The following is a 17365-nucleotide window of genomic DNA, read 5'->3' as shown; positions in this document are numbered from 1 at the left end:
CGGCCTATCAAAAGAGGATCCATACCAGCACTTGGATGACTTTGCAAAGGTGTGCAGAACAATAAAGATCCAGAGCTTTGACAATGATGTGCTTAAGCTACACCTTTTCTCCTTTTCATTGAAGGACAAGGCGAATTACTGGTTTAATTCATTGCCAGCAGACTCCATCACGACATGGGCTGAATTGCAACAGAAATTTTTGAACAAGTACTTCCCTATAGTGAGAACTACTTAATATCGAGATGCTATTGCTCGTTTTGCTTAAGGGCCTGACGAGCCTTTTTATGAGGCTTGGGAAAGATTCAAAGACCTCATTCGAAAGTGTCCTCATCATGACATACCAAAATGGCAGCTTGTCAACTTCTTTCATAAGGGGCTCAATGAGGCGCAAATGTGTGATACCCCTCGGATCCGAGACGCGGGTTGATCAGGTCTAGGCCCAAACTCGAGGGATATCGAACAATTAATATGTTATAACGAACACAGATGACAAAATGAATTTAAAATAAAACATAAGAGCTGAAAGAAACTAAAATATAAAATCCTTTAATATTAAATATACTTAAATCCCAATAATCTAAAACCAATCCAAAGACCTCCATAAGTTAAACAACTCGGGAATCCATCTCTAGTGGACCCCTAATAAAAAAAAATCCCAGCTGAATGAAAGTAAAACTAAAGATAAAATCCAAATCCAATATCTGGAAGGAAAATCCTACATCATCGGTAGAATGGAGGATCGTCTCTGCTCAGCACGAACAAGCTCAAGCTTGGAACTGACGTACACCTGAAAAATAGAAGTGGGTCAGGCCCACGAACAAGTTCTATTCTACTACAATCCGAGTAGAGACTCGATACGCATGTACATACTAAATAGTCAACAATAACTAATAATCCGTACGTAAATATATCCCCACTACTGGACTCTCGCTAGACTATGAAGAGGGTCTCAACCTGAATAGAAGGTATCACACAAAGCACACCTGAGTGGGCATGAGTACTTAAACCTAAACAGGGTATACCTCAATCTTCACAGCCAGCTACAGATCCAATTGCATATACGCACCCTAACCGTCGACACTGAGACTCAAGCTCATGACACGGTATCATAAAAATATATCTAAACTCCGTTCCTGACCATCCGCAAGAAATCTAATAAGTCATTCGGCGCATTCAACCGTACTGACTTATATATATATATAAGGAAGATTGTATTTAATAACCCGTGCCCTTATTTCAAAATAGGTAGGACTTAGCAATTTGAGCTAATCCAAACCTAGTATGACACCATCTCATACCGGTGCATACAATCCCATCCATCCAATAGTTGACAAAGTATTTACAATAACAATATCAACAATTCCCTACTAGGTATAGTAAAGTAATTATCAAACATGCTTTAATTAAACCAATTGATAAAAATACTGACCATATGAATGTCAATCCCGAAAATTCTAAACTAAGCATGATAAAGTAGTTTAACAGACATGCTTTAATTAAATCAACAGTTGATAAAATACTGACCATATAAATATCAATACCAAGAATTCGAAACTAAGCATGATACAGCAGTTTAACAGACATGCTTAATTAAACCAATACAGAAACCATAACTTGATCACTCAGGACTGTATCTGTATTATAACTCTATACCCAGTTTCTATATAATTAACGGAGCCTAAAAGAAATATTGTCTCACTTCCATTCCATGGCATGCAACATAAATATAAGTAAATTATCACACTTATAGCTTCATATTCAATAGATTGATGCACCGCATTTTAGACACTTAATCATCAATTAATCTTAAGAAAATATAGACTCCTAGCAAGTAATTCTATTCTTTGAACGTGAAATTAGCAGTGAACAACTCTCACAGAAGTTCTAAAATAATTAAGAAAGCCATCCAAAACCAACCAGTCTGCCAAGCACATGACTTAAATCTTCCTTTGGACAGTCTCTAAACATCCATTACAACATCTATTCTCCTCAGAATAAATTAGAAAATCAACCATTAAAACCTTCCCTACTGAAAACTGAACAGAGAAGAAGCATAACGTGAAAAACTGGAAGAAGCAAAGATGGAGCAGGCTCCAAAAACACTTGGAGCAGCCTCCAAGTGACTTGGAGCCGCCTCCAAGTCCAAAGGAGCCGCCTCCAATCCCAAAAGGAGCCGCCTCCTTCCCTCCTCTTCTCCGTGTTTTCTTTTCCGGCTTCGTCTACACCTACGACCTTCACTGCTTATGTTCCCAGAACTTGTAACTGAGTCCCAGTAGATTACCAACCCTTGTTTAATTCCTTATTGCATTGCTAAGATGGGTTTAAACAAGGAATTATGCAAGGAAGTTTCGAGTTTATACGGTTTAGTAGATATAACACATATTGTCACAATTAAAAATTCAACCCATGAAACAGATAACGTTTTTATTTTTAAAACATGTAATTCATCTTGGAACTATTAAGCACGCAAAAAACACGAAGCCTAAGGGAGAGAGTAAGGATAAAACTTGCCTTACACCGACGTTTGTCTAAATTTCCCGGCGAAACTCTTCTCTGTTTGCTCTCTGTTTTCTTGCCGTCTCTAAAACTGCTCTCAGACTTACTATGTCGTAATCTTCTTCTCAAAACCCTAGGTAGACAACCTATGTGAGTATTTATAGGACACACTAATCCTAGGTTCCCTCAACCCTAATCGGATTTGCTCGGCCCATACAGAAATTTAAGTTAAACAATCACGGCTACTGTGTATACCTAAAGGAACTATATAACAGTCACGTTTAAAAATCTAATTAACTAATTTACTTTAATTACCCATTAACCAAATAAACTAAATAAAACATTTAACAAATAATTAAATAACACACTTAAGTAAATAAAATGAAATCAAATAAACAAGTCAACCACCAACTAATTCCAATTAAACCAAATTAAAACATTAAATAAAACAATTAATGAAATTAAAACCAATTAAAACATTAAATAAAACAATTAATGAAAAGAACACTTAAAGCATTAAATAAAATTTAAGCATTAAATAAAACAATTAATTAATACGGAGACATCCTTTTGAAACTTAGGGGTATTACAAAAGGTATATGGTGGATGCCTCTTGTGGTGGAAATTTTATGTTAAAGAGTGTAGAGGAAACATGACAGCTCTTCGAAAATATATCTGATAATTCTACACAACATGTCTTACCTCCAGTAGCAAGACCTCATACCATACTGAGGAGGGCAGAAAGTGTGAATGAAGCAGGAATAAATCAAGCGTTAGTGAGCCAAATTGAGGCATTAACCAAGAAGGTTGATCAATTAACGACTTCACAGTCAAATTTTACTCCTCATTTGACTAATGCTCAAAGCTTTGAAGTGTGCTCTTTCTGTTCCAGTCCAACTCACCATGTGTCAATTTGTCCAAGTACAGCTCAATATTCAGGAATTTCACAAGAACAAGTTAATGTTGCCTATGGAACGCCCGGAGGGAATAATATGTATTCAAACACTTATAATCCGGCTTAGAGAATCCATTCTAACTTCTCATGGAGAAATCTAGCCACAGGGACATCAGCTCTTCCACCTTAAGTACCTTAGGTACAAGGCAATTTTCAATCTCAAGTTCAGACTTCAAATCCTCCTAGATTCACTCTTATGAATACCTTTAGTCAACCTCAACAATTCTTATCAATGCTCGAGGCAATGATAGCAAATCAGTTAGAGCCAACTAATCAACTTATGCAGTCTCATTCTCTATCCCTTGCCAAGTTAAAGACTCAAGCTTCGAACAGAAGAGAGGATGGCAAGCTTCATAGTCAACTAGTAGCTAATCCAAGAGGTGTGCGTATAATTGATGACATTACTGGCAAGAAGTCCACTATGAACAAGTGCAAGAAATTATTACTCTAAGAAGTGGTAAAAGAGTTGAAAACAAGGTGGAAGAAGAGAAAACAAAGAAGGATGAAAATTGGAAGAAAAGACTTGAAGAGAAAAAGGTGCGTAATGAAAAAGCACAAGAAGTACCTCCAACTACTGAGCCATTTCCTGAACAAAGGCATGTTGTTGTGCCATTCCCTCAGAGACTACAAGAAACATCAAAGGCAGCGAAGCAAGCAAGCAAGCAAACTTCATGACATAATGGAGATGTTCAAACAGGTGAAGATTAATCTCCCATTGCTTGATGCAATTCAACAAATTCCAGCTTAAGCCAAATTTTTGAAAGATATGTGTACTCAGAAGAGGCGTTCAAGTAGCCATGTTCCTAAGAAGGTGCTATTAACTGAGCAATTCAGTTCCATAATCCAGCACTGTACTGCTCCAAAATTCAAAGATCCAGGTGCTCCAACAATTTCATGCACAATAGAGAATCATCAAGTAGACCGAGCTCTCCTAGATTTGGGTGTAAGTGTAAATCTTCTTCCTTATTCGGTTTACTTACAACTCAGATTAGGAGAATTGAAACATACCTCAATTATTCTCCAATTGGCAGATAGGTCAACCAAATAGCCCCGTGGTGTTATCGAAGATGTGATCATCAAAGTAGATAAATTATACTTCCCAGTGGACTTATTGTGCTAGATACCGAGCCAGTTCCAGAGTCAATGAGGCACATTCCAGTGATCCTTGGTCGTCCTTTCCTTGCGATAGCAAATGCAAGCATAAATCGTAGGAATGGCATCATGGACCTATTTTTTGGCAATATGAAGGTGCGTTTAAATATTTTCAATGCCAGTAATTGCTCTTTGGATGATAAGGATTGTTTTCTTGTCGATATCATCTATGAATGTGTTGAAGAGATGACCCTATTTGCCTTGACAAAAGATCTACTGGAAGCATGCCTATCTTACTTTGATACTAAGTCTTTTGATGTCGACAAAAACATTAAAGAGGTGAATGTCATTCTTGATGGAGCCAATATGCATAACATTCCATCATGGAAAATTCCTATTGAGCCACTTCTACCATTGTCAAGTGAACCACCTACGCCATTTTTTAAGTCTCCACCAGAGCTAGAGTTGATGCCGTTATCCTCTCATTTGACGTATGCATATCTTAGCCCAAAAATACTCTTTCATTGCATAATTCATTCCCGGATACACACCTATTTCAACTTCAGAAGGAGACTCCACCATGGTATGCTAATATTATGAATTGGAAGGCGTCAAGAAAGAAGACCGTTTGGCCGGATCGAAAGGATTGGTAGATTGAGAATTTCGTGCCTATGAAAGGAGTCGAGTCTGTCACTTTAACGGATCCCATCTACTCCACCTAAACATCCAGGTATCACGTCGCCTACCGTCGTTAAATGTAGGAATTGTAGATAGGATTTTTCATTTATGTATTTTTTTGTTTTCTCTTATTCTCTTTAGTTTTTTTTTTTTTTTTTGTTTTAGTAAATTAGGAAGATTTAATGTGTTTCGTATGATTTTTAGTTACTTGTGTAGGATACAAGTTGTGCGTGTTTCGAAAAAAAAAAAAAAAAATTCCATAACATACAAAGAAAAAAGGGATGATTGGAGCATTTTTTTTTTGGGTCCAAACATTGACCAAACCGGCTATAGCAGTTTGCACCGCATAGATCTCGAAAAAATACCCAAAATGAAAAAAAACATTCGTCCAAAACGGACCTCCGATGCCAAAGTTATAGTTGTTTGAAGTTTGCATTCTAAAAAATATTTCGGACTACAAGCAGACCCGGGCGACCATCGCCTGACCCATGGGCGACCATCGCCTGGGTAAGATTTTTTCTCGAACAAGTATCAGCGCCGGGCCCGGCCCATGGGCGACCATTGCCGGGTGATTTGTTTTCCAGCGACAACCAGCATCCAGTAGCAGCGCTGGGCGATCAATCGCCCAGCTTAATTGTGACAGTCGCCCATGGCGACTTTGAGGTAAGCGAGTAACAGCACCGGGCGATTATTCGCCCGGCTCGACGACGACCGTCGCCCATTATGGGCGACGCAGCAGCAGCAAGCAACGCCGGCGAAATTTTCCGGCGGAAGCAACAGACCCGGCACTTGGACGATCATTCTTCCGACTTCACGGCGACCATCGCCGGGAAATTTCTTTCGGCGATAACTACAGACCATCGCCCGGGGTAGCAGCGACCATCCAGCTCCACATGGCAACAGTCGTCATGAGCAAGAACAGGTAGTAGTGGTGGTTGGGTTTTTCTCCTGTTGGAATGGTTTGGTTGTTCATTACAGGGTCAATTACAGTGGCTAAATTGGAATTGTGAAGTTGGTGTTGAACATAATTGTTTTACACATGATCCGCATAATTATCTATGGGTGTTGATAAATTGCTTGGTTGATTACAGTAGTTTCAATCAGTGGTTGTGCATGTTGTTTAATTTCAGAACTTGGTATTTGGGAGGCTTGATTGAGGAAGCCGAGAAAAAGCTCAAATCACGCAAAGCCATTGTTTTGGACCATGGCAATCCATCTATGAAAAGTCAAATTAAGGCATTGGCTGCTGTGGAGTTTAATCCATGGAGATTCAACCAAAAGAAAGAGCCTCCATTCAAGAAGCGAAAAGTCGATCCACCTCCAGTTGCTGTTGGAGGCCCTTCACAAACTGTTAATAAATCTGGATTGTTCTCAACAACTCCCGCAAAGGCAGGCACTCAGTTTCACCTCTACCTTCTCCACCGGATTCTAATACTCTGTTATCTCCATTCGGAGCTGGACATCTTACAAAGGGCCAAACAAGTGTAGAAGACGTTACACCCATTTCAAGTACTAGTAAAGAGAATGTTACCAACTCTGAGAAAGAAGTTCCTGGCAGGAGTATTAGTGGCGCAGTACGGGAAAAAATAGGACTAAGAGGAAATTTGGGGGCTAAACAAATGGATTTGCAATGGTTGGGTCCTTCTTGCTCACGGATTGTTTGTCGTTTTTCTTCGGCCTTGGTTGCTCGCTGTCATCCTTCAATTTGCAGAACCGGTTGCCGAATTCTGTGTTGATTGTGTGGTTGTGATTGGCCATAAGATTCGGTTTGATTGATTGAGTCCACTGAGGTGTTGACTTGTGGGTGTTCTATGCACTTTTGGGTTGTGAGCACAGTGATCCGAAATTGTGAATCGAGTGTTTGGATTTGGATTGTTCATTACAAAAATTTGGGGCCGATACTTGTGGTGAGCCGCTGATTACATGGTTGGTGAGCTGACCCGACTCCGAAATTCGTCAGGATCAATGGATGATGATGGCTACGATGCCCTACCACCTCAATTCCACATATCTTGCCACGTGATTTAGTTCTTTGTTTTCATTTTCTTTTTAGTTATTAATTTTCTTAATTTTAAATTTTGCCCAATAAGGACATTATCTAATTCAAGTTTGGGGGCACAGCATATACTCTAGTTGTATTAAAATACTCTAGTAATTCAATTTTTTTTTTTTATTTAAAAAAAGTATTTATTCCTTTTCTTTGGCATGTTGACTTTAATTCAAGTATTTACGAATTGTTGGGGGATTAAGATACTTAAGTACTTTTTGAAATTCTTTTCCGAAATCGTCTTGAATCCCTAATTTTCGTGCTTTATTTTATGTGAGTTCCATTATCTAGTGTGATAGGAATTTTAGTAATTGTCGGTCCTTGATGGATTTCACACGCACACTAGAATTTTATCTATGGGTATTTGTATTTTTTGTTGTATTCTGATGACTATTGATGGATATGAATTGGTGAATTTTGAAGGTTATTACTATGGTAGAGATATTTAAAAAAAAAAAAAAAAGGGCAGAAAAAAAATTCATATTTTGTAACCCTTTCATGGAGTAATCGGAGCTCAAGTATCATATGCATAGAGTGTTCGCATGAAGAAATGGGGGTAAGGATAAGAAAGAATAAATAAATAAATAAATAATATTTTGCCATAGAAAATAATTTGATAAGGGATCTGAGTAATTGAAGTTATAGAAGTTGGGTTCAATTGAAAAGATATTACTACATAGGTGATTTGCTAGTTCACAAACTTCATAACATTGGGGATTAATTTTGCTATTTTTCTTGTTATATAAGTATATGGGAAATATTGGGATGAAGTATGAACATAGGGACAAAAGAGTATAGTCAGATGATAATTTTTAAAAGTATTTGTGTAATCTTTCCCTTGATTATTGTAATGATATGAGAATAAGTTGATTGCCAAAGGATTGAATTATTTGGTATGTTTGTGGGTATCATCTCTGTAAACCCTCACGAGACTTCACTCGTCCACTAGGGGTAACTTAGGGGTTTAAAAGGCTTGTTGCATACGCTAAATGCAATTGTGATTCGCACGAAAGCGGCATTTATGTTTTTCTTTAGTTTTATTGCTATGGAACTAACAATATGTAAGTTTGGGGATGTGTTAGGCGCTAAATGTTACACATTTTAGCCCCATTACTTGCATGTTTTATTCTCTTAATAATAGTTTATTTGTGATTTTACATTGTTTTATTGTTTTTATTTATTTCAGGGCTTTAATTGTAAAATCAGTCAAAATAAGTGATTTTGAAGATGACATTTCCTGGGACCGAGCAATGTTGAAGATTCAAGTCTAATTATACTTAGAAAATATTCCAAAAGAAGCCACAAGTTGATGAGAATGGGAGGAAGAAGAAAAGGAAAACTTCTTCTCCAAAAAGGAAACTTTCGCCAAAGTTGGTAACTTGAACCCGTTTTGGTAATCTAGCTATATCTCTCTCCTCGAGTGTCAAATTGGATAAATTCTCTTAGAAGTTACTAGGAAATTTGAAGAGCTACAATTTTGTATTTCACGAGAATTCCCTAAAACAGCTGTTTACCATATCAAAATTGGCCTAGAAGTCTGTACAAATTTTGAAGTTCTTATTTGATAGAATTTCTATATATGTCTCCTATATGAAAAAAGGAACTTTAGGGCTGATGTTTTATTATTTAAAAGGGGTCCTCTACAACATTGAAGGATATACAGAGGAGCTTGAGGCTGAGATCAGAGAGGAGCATTCAGAAGAAAAAAGAGATCGACCCATGGCGGTGAAGATGTCTTCCTCAACCATGAAGAATTCTACTCCAGTCATGCTTGGCTAAACGCTTTGCTAGGGTTGTGATGTAGCCCTAGCTTAGCACATTGGTTTGATTGTATTTAATTATTGGAGAATAATTTTTATCATGCATGATTGTGTAATCTATAGGATTTTTAATTGACTTTTCAATAAGAATCGGTTTTAGAGTTTTAATTCAATTACAAATATTTTTCTATCTTGTCTTAGATATTTTAATCTTGTGATTGAACACAACTCATTCACTTTTTGTAGATGTGAATGAGATGATTGCACAATGGTATTTCTCTGAATATAATGTTAGAGATTTGATAGAGTATGCCTAGAAAAGATAAACCATGCTACGCCTTAGAGTAAAGTAGATAGGTAGATGGGTTATACCAATCAAAGATAGTCCATGCTTAGCTTTATATTATATTGTTTTCTAGCTGAATTAATATGTACTGAATTAATAAGTGCTTGTAGTCATGATTAATTCCCTGTGCATGTTATATGATATATTTCTAATAAATTGATGCAATTGACTGGTGGTGCGATGTTAGTGGTGAAATCATACCCTTAGTCCCCTCTCTCTATTTTCTACATCATATTTAATCATTGTTCTTTAATTTATTTTATTTTTCGATTGAGTTAATTTAGAATTCAACATCACAATTCGATTATTCTACTTTCAAGTTAATTTAGAATTTAAGAAATCTGTTGACAAACTTATTTTACACAAGTCCATTGGGTACGACACCCTTACAAATAAACCCTATCTGCAAAGATTCATGCACTTGCGAGTGGTACATATAAATCACATAACAATATTGTGAAGAAATCTTTCGAACCTGGACAAAAAGCATGGCTCTTTAACTCTAGGCTTAAACTCTTTCCTGGGAAGTTGCGTACTAAATGGGAAGGCCCATATGAAATCATTTTTGTTGCGCCTCATGGGGCAGTTGAGATATAAAGTTTAAAAAATGGCAACACATTCAAAGTGAATGGGCAAAGGTTAAAGCCCTACATTGAAGGTCAAGTTTTTCAAAGACATATGGAAGCCGCCTCTTGGTGGATCCAGTCTATGTTGATGTTTGAAACTATTTGAGCATCGTTTAGAGACGTTAAACCTAGTTCTAATAGAGTTTCCAAACTCTATTTCCTCTTTTCCTCTCTTGCCTTTCATTTTTACAGCATCATAATAATGATATATCATTGTCTCGTTGAAGTTTCTAGGCATGTTGTGAGTTTTTCAAAATCTGCATTCTTAAAATTTCGGAGCCTGGAGACTTCGATCGATCGAACTGCATCTTGATCAATAAAAAATGCGTCGGAAATTTTTGATTGATCGAACAGAGATCTCAATCGATCGAAAAGGATTTCAATCGATTGAAAATGGGTCAAAAATTTTTGCTACCAGGTCTCAATTTTTTAGTGACTTCGATCGATCACGGGATGGTTCGATTGATCAAAGGGAATCTTTGATCGATAATAAAAAAAATAATAATAATAATAAATAAATAAATAATTTTTTTTAACACTATTCCATCCCATGCCTTATATCAATTACATGCTTGATGTCTTATCTCCTCTCATTTATATCATTGATGCATATGCGTTGACTGTTGCTAGTGTTACTATTTTCATACAGGTTTTCAGAATCTAGGTTTAAAGGTGCGCCTTCCAAAGCTAAGCTTCCGTTGTCGGGTCCCTTTTGCTTCACCCATTTGGTATACTCTTTCCATCATTTGTTGCTACTTTGCACATTGAGGACAATGCACAGATTAAGTTTGAGGGTGTGTTAGCATATTTTACATGTCGCACTTGATTTCTATGCATGTGGTATGATTTGAGAGTCCTGGGCTATGATTTTGATCTTTTAAGAACCATGATATTTAGAATTTAAAAATTGCTTGACTTGAGAGTCCAATACTTCTTGTATGCTTTGTGGATGCCATTTAGGAGTAAATTTTTTGAAAGATTGATATCTTGCTTGCATTTGTGGTCCACATCATCCTGATCTTGTGATTGTTTTGAGATTCACTCTAGGATTCTACACTAGCACAGGTGCACACTAACATTCATTTGTGGGGTACATGCTTTGTTGATTATTGATTTGGTTATATTCCAATTGAGCTAGTAGTGCATTGAAAGCTTTTATCTTGACAAAAGTGGATAACAATCCCTTTTCATTGAGTAGCCGGGATTCTAGCCTCATCAAGCACTAAATTTCTTGCGTCGAAAGGTGGAGGGCCCAAACTCTAGGTTAAAAAAAAAAAAAAAAAAAAAAAAAAAAAAAAAAAAAAAAGAAGTGAGGACTTCTCCCCAAAGATGAGAAGTGCGAAATGATTAGATGGAGGTAGTCTTGATTTGTAGCTTAGTCAATTTGAGCTTACAAGTCCTTAGGGGTGTTTAAACACCTAATGCCCTAAACCGTCCAGTTTGGGAGTCATTGACCTAACGCTCGACCTCATGGATCGCTAGAAAGCTTAATAGATTAACACATTGCACCATGCTTCCATCTTTGATCCTCTAGGTTAGTTAAAAAAAAAAAAAAAAAATTATCGAGTAAAAAGAATAAGCGCACCTAGTTCACATAAAACTTTAATAAAAGGTTCATTCTTTGTTTTGATGATCGGTACTAAATTTGTGTGATAGTTTGAGTCCAGAAGTGATTATTTCTTTAGTTAGCTTAGATAGCAATATATTTGATGCCGGTTCACTTAAAAAGGATTTTAGAGTTGTTTTGGTTTGCATGATCATTGTTTTCATGTGTGGAGGACCATATTTGCTTACTTGATGTTGAAATTTTGGGAGATTACTCGGAAATGGTTGAAAAATTGCATATTTGAGGTAGTTTTCTCCTGATGCTTGTTTTGTATATTAGTTCCTCTCTTGTGAGAAAGAGTTCAATGTTTGTGGGTGTCATTTCTGGAAACCCTCACGAGACTTCACTCGTCCACTAGGGATAACCTAGGGGCTTAAAAGGCTTGTTGCATCCGCTAAATGCAATCGTGCTCCCTATGAAAGTGGTGTTATCATTTTATTGCTTTCTAGTTCATAGTTACTTTGTTGTTCATTTCTTTCTTTTTCTTGTAGTTCATTGCTTGGGACTAGCAATATCTAAGTTTGGGGGTGTGATGAGTGCTCAAATGTGATGCATTTTAGCACCTAAGCTAAGGTATTTTAGTCCATTCATCTATCTTACTTTCATGTCTTAAGTACTTATTTGTTTTATTGCCTATTTCAGGTTAATAAAGTTTAAACAGGCTAACAAGAGCCATTTAGCTCAATTTTGGAGCTAAGGAGCAAAGTTAGAAAGAAGCCAAGAATATTACACCAGAGGAACTCGATCGATCAGAGCGAATCCTGATCAATCGAAGTTAGTTACAATCGATCGAAGTTAAGGCGATGCTAGCTTAGCAAAGTGGATAAGGCCCAGAAGATATTTTGATGCGACGTCAACTTCGATCGATCGAAGCTAAGTGTTGGATCGATTGAAAATCTTCAATCTATCGAACTGCCTGGCAGTGTGTTGTCTAATTCCTGAGCGTGCTGAACTTCACCTAATTTGTGTAGCTGTGAATTTCCTCCAATCATAGGCTGTATTTCTAATTTGGTGCCTACTCAAAAAGGCTTGTAACGAATTAATTGAACATAATTATCTTGTATCATTCATAGAGGTAGATATTTTATCAATATAGAAATAGTTTTCTCTCTAGATCTAGGGTTTTGGGAAGAAAAACAAAGATGAAGATAATGATGCCAAACTCCAAGCTAGCCCTTGAGGGTTCCATGGCCACTACAATAAGTGGCTAAATCCTTCACTTAGGGCTAGAGATAGCCCCTAGGCTTGCTTCCTAAACCTAGCTTTTGTACATTTTTGGGGATTTTAGTTGTAATAAATGTTTTGACCTTGAATAAATATAGATCTTATGATTTATACTTGATTTATATGGATAAATGATTTCAATTGATCATTTAGTTCTATCCATATGTCTATGTATGGTAGAATGAATGTTTATGTGTTTTTTTTCTAGATTTAATGAAATTAATGCATGTCTATGTGTATTGATGTTGCAAATCTAGTGATGGTCAAGGTATAGTGCTTAATTAAATACTTTTGTGGTTTATTTGATGGTTCATACTTGTTTCTTAATGAATTGTGCCACATCTTTAGTTTAATTAGTTTAATTTTCATGTCACTAGCCTAGATGTAGTATAGGTGGACAATTCATTCTTGTTGCTTGATGTTCCATACTCATGAGTGCAAAGAGTACATTCTCTAGATTTTTGTGTGTGTTCTAATTGTGATTTAATTGAATGGGTTATGGTTTCATTTGATAAGTTATACTATTCACTAGATTGACTAGACAATCTATGCTTATTTGCTATCAATGCTTAGTTTTCAATTATTGACATTCACATATATTTTACAACTTAAATATCCCCATTAATTTACAATTGCTAGTGTTTGGTGAAGTGAAGCTTAGTGGTGAACTCTAAGCCCCAAGACCTCTCTCTTATTTATTGTCCTTCTAATTTCTAGATTGTTAATTGTATTGTTTTAATTAAACATAAGTTTAATCAAATCAATCCCCTCTTTTGATCATTTGACAGACTACTCCATAATTGATTCCAAAGCACGCTTCATTTTCCTTGGGATGATCCTTACTCACTCTTGCTATGTTTTAGTTAGAAGTGGTAGTGGGATTCTATAAATTTAAACTTGGCCACACTTTATCACACTTTATTGTCCAATTTAGGGTCTTGACAAGATTACACTCCAACGTATTTCATGGAAACCAAATTGAATGAAGGTATGTGAAGTCAGAAATCAAATCCGAGCACAAAGAGTGAAGTTACGTGAAAGGTAACGATAAACAGGAAAAAGACGAAAAATTAAAATGTCAAAAAAAATGAGGAAATGACACGGCCTCACAAAACAATGCAAAATCTCAAAAGAGAAGAGTGTTGGAGGCTAATTTCGAGCACTCAAGACAGAGGGACAAAGCTTGAACTTAGAAAAGAAACATCCACGGGAAAAGAAAATCCGTAAAAATGGGAAAAAAGAAAGGAAGGAAAATGACATGGTCATTACAGGAGAAAAGCCATTTCATGGTTTAAAAGGGTATTGTTTTAGGGCATATCGTTTAAGAGAAAGGTATTGAAGTTGATAGAACTAAAGTAGATTTGATGTCTAAATTGCCTCCTCCTACCTCTGTAAGGGGAATGCGATCATTTCTTGGGCACGTCGGGTTCTATTGACGTTTCATCAAAGATTTTAGCAAAATCTCATGTCCTTTATGTAATCTACTTGCAAAGGATACTCCTTTTGTCTCTAATGAATCGTAACTTGAAGTTTTCCATAAGCTTCGCTCTCTTCTTTCTTTTGCTCCTATCATGAATCCTTCAAACTAGGCTCTTCCATTCTAGATCATGTGTAAACGTATCCGATTATGCTTTGGGTGTTGTCTTAGGACAACAAGTAGACAAATTTCCTCATGTTATCTACTACGCGAGCGAAACTCTCTCAAATGCACAATTGAATTACACCACTACCGAGAAAGAGTTGCTTGCAGTTGTATTTGCCTTGGATAAATTCAGATCTTATCTTTTAGGATCCAAGGTAGTGGTCTACTATGACTGTTATACTTTGAGACATCTTCTGTCTAAAAAGGAAACCAAACCCCATTTGATTCGATGGATCCTCTAACTTCAAGAGTTTGATTACGAAATCTGGGATAAGAAAGGGTTAGAGAATGTGGTTACTGACCATCTTTCTAGAATTTTTAGTGAAGATACCTCAACTTCACTTCTAGTTCATCATTCCTTTCTAGATGAACAACTGTTTGGGGGTTCTTATAAGAATTTTCCTTGTTTTGCTGATATTGTGAATTATCTCGCAATTAGCAAAATTCCTTCACATTGGTCAATGTAGGAAAAAGATCAATTCTTCTCCCAAATTAGGATGTACTCTCCAAATATTGTGCAGACTAAATCATTCGTAAGTGTGTTCCCGAGAGTGAGTTTCATAGTATTCTGATTTTCTGTTATACTCTTGCTTGTGGAGGTCACTTCAGTGCAAAGAAAACTGCTGCTAAAATTCTTTAGTGCGGTTTCTTTTGGCCTTCACTCTTTAGGGATTCCTATATGTTATGTAGGTCAGCAGTTAGGGTCAATTTCTTGAAGGAACATGATGCCTTTGACTCCAATCTTTATCATTAAGGTTTTTGATGTATAGGGTATTGATTTCATGGGTCTTTTTCCTCCTTCGCACGATTATGAGTACATTCTTGTAGCTGTTGACTATGTTTCTAAATGGGTTGAGGCAGTGGCCACTAAAATCGCCGATTATGACGTCGTGGTTGCGTTTATTCAAATGAACATCTTTAGTCGGTTTGGTATGCCACGAGCTATTATTAGTGATGGAGGTTCTCACTTTTGTAACATGTATTTCCGTACCTTGTTATTCAAATACTCCATTACTCATAAATTTTTCACTCTCTATCATCCCTAAACAAGTGGCCAAGTTGAAATATCCAATCGTGAGATTAAGAGCATTCTTGAGAAAATGGTTAAGCTAGATCGTAAAGATTGGTCCGTGAGACTGAACGGTGCTTTGTGGGCTTACCGAACAACTTTTAAGACTCTGATTGGCATGTCACCTTACCGTCTTATCTATGGTAAAGGTTGTCATCTTCTTGTAGAATAAGAGCATAGAGCTCTTCGGCCATAAAAAAGTTCAACTTTGATTTGAACTCAGCCGGTTCTAATAGAAAGCTTTAACTTTCTGAACTCAAGTAATTCCGTAATGATGCTTACAAGAGTGCTAAGATCTATATATCCAAAACCAAGGCATTCCATGATAGGCACATATTGCGTAAGACTTTTGAGTCCGGGCAAAAAGTTTGGTTGTTTAACATATGACTGAAACTTTTTCCTGGAAAACTTATGTTACGTTGGGAGGGTCCATACATGGTTATTTCTATTGCGCCCCATGGTGCTGTAGAGTTGCAAAATTCTAAGATTGGAGAGTTATGGAAAGTCAATGGACAGAGATTAAAACCCTATATAGAGGGTAGTGTGCAGAGAGGCACAGTGGAGACAATAGAACTTCATGATCCTATTTACTTGGACTAGAGAGGTCACTTCTGCGTCAAGCTAGCGATGTTAAACTTAGCACTGCTATCGACCTATCGACGTTAAACTTAGCATTTATATGTTTATACTTTAGTTTATTTTGTTTCGTTTTATTTTTATTTTTTTATTTGTTTTTTTTATTTTTTGTTTTCTAGGTTTTTCTTTTGTTTTCGAGGTTTTTAGTTTACTTTAAGTCTTTTTATTTTCATTTTTAGGTTAGAGTGGCTTAGGTTATACTTAGGATAATTTAGAAAAATAAAAATTAAGAAAATAAAAAAAAATTGTTCTAATAGCTCGAGCAGAAAATTTTTTGCTCGAGCCTCTCATAGAGCTCGAGCACAATGCCATGAGCTTGAGCCTTTAGGCATCGCTAAGTTAAGGGTTTCAGAGGTTAAGGCTCGAGCTGAACCCTTTCTGCTCAAGCCTTATGTTTTAAATTTTTAGAAAACCCTCGTGCCTAGGTCATTTTGGCACTTTTACTTAAGCGAGCCTTTACATTTTTAGAGCTGTCTCTCTCTCTCTCAAATTCTTCAATCTTCTTCCAGTCTTCATCCCCATCATTTTGAGCTTCGATTTGGCCAAGATAAGGCTTAAAAATCTCTTCTTTTTGGTTATATATATATATATGCATGTATACATATACGTACATATAGTGTGTGTATATAGCTCAGTTTTACCCAAAAACTCTTCCAAATTTTCCCAAAAACTTTCTAATGATAATCTAAAGTATGAATCTAACTTCAAAATACCCTTAATTTTACAAAAATTCTAGATCTCTCTTTGGATTTGAAGAACACGGATTTAGGGGATTTTTGAAGTTGTTAAAATTTGTTGAATTTTGGGGGTTGTGTGGCCGTGTATTAACATGTAGAAGAGTCGGGAAGAGATTTGGTTGATTTGGGGTTATTTAGACACTTTACACATCTCCAGTTTTTGCTCGAGCCTTAAGCACTTCTGCTCGAGCATTTCTTGCAAAGAGCTCGAGCCACGGATTTTAAGCTCGAGCCATGAGGTGCAGAGTTGAAGTTTTGAGGTTGCTTAGGCTTAGTTGTTGTAGAGAACACTATTGGGAGCTTTGGGGGGGCTGTTTGACTACATTTTAAGGCCTAGGTTGATTATTTGCGTTGGGAGCTATATTAGCGGATTATTTTTATAGCGATGGCTAGAGTATCGAGGACTTTAGCTGAGGCTTTGGCGGCTGCATGGCAGTCTTGTCCTATTCAG

The 17365-nt window shown here is 36.6% G+C and overlaps 1 non-coding gene across 1 annotated transcript; it reads right to left on the bottom strand.

Annotated features, from left to right (window-relative positions):
- Nucleotides 1-234: 234 nt before the first annotated feature.
- Nucleotides 235-339, bottom strand: LOC132272126 (small nucleolar RNA R71). Its single transcript, XR_009469969.1, has one exon. It is a non-coding gene; the product is annotated as a small nucleolar RNA R71 (small nucleolar RNA).
- Between the last annotated feature and the right edge of the window lie 17026 nt (nt 340-17365).

The sequence above is a fragment of the Cornus florida genome, unplaced genomic scaffold (genome assembly GCF_030987335.1).
Source record: "Cornus florida cultivar Cherokee Brave unplaced genomic scaffold, ASM3098733v1 CherokeeBrave_3.0.0_Hap2_Chr08, whole genome shotgun sequence".
NCBI classification, from domain to species: Eukaryota; Viridiplantae; Streptophyta; class Magnoliopsida; order Cornales; family Cornaceae; genus Cornus; species Cornus florida.
The sequence above is the reverse complement of the archived record's forward strand: the minus strand, read 5'-3'. Positions and strand labels throughout refer to the sequence as shown.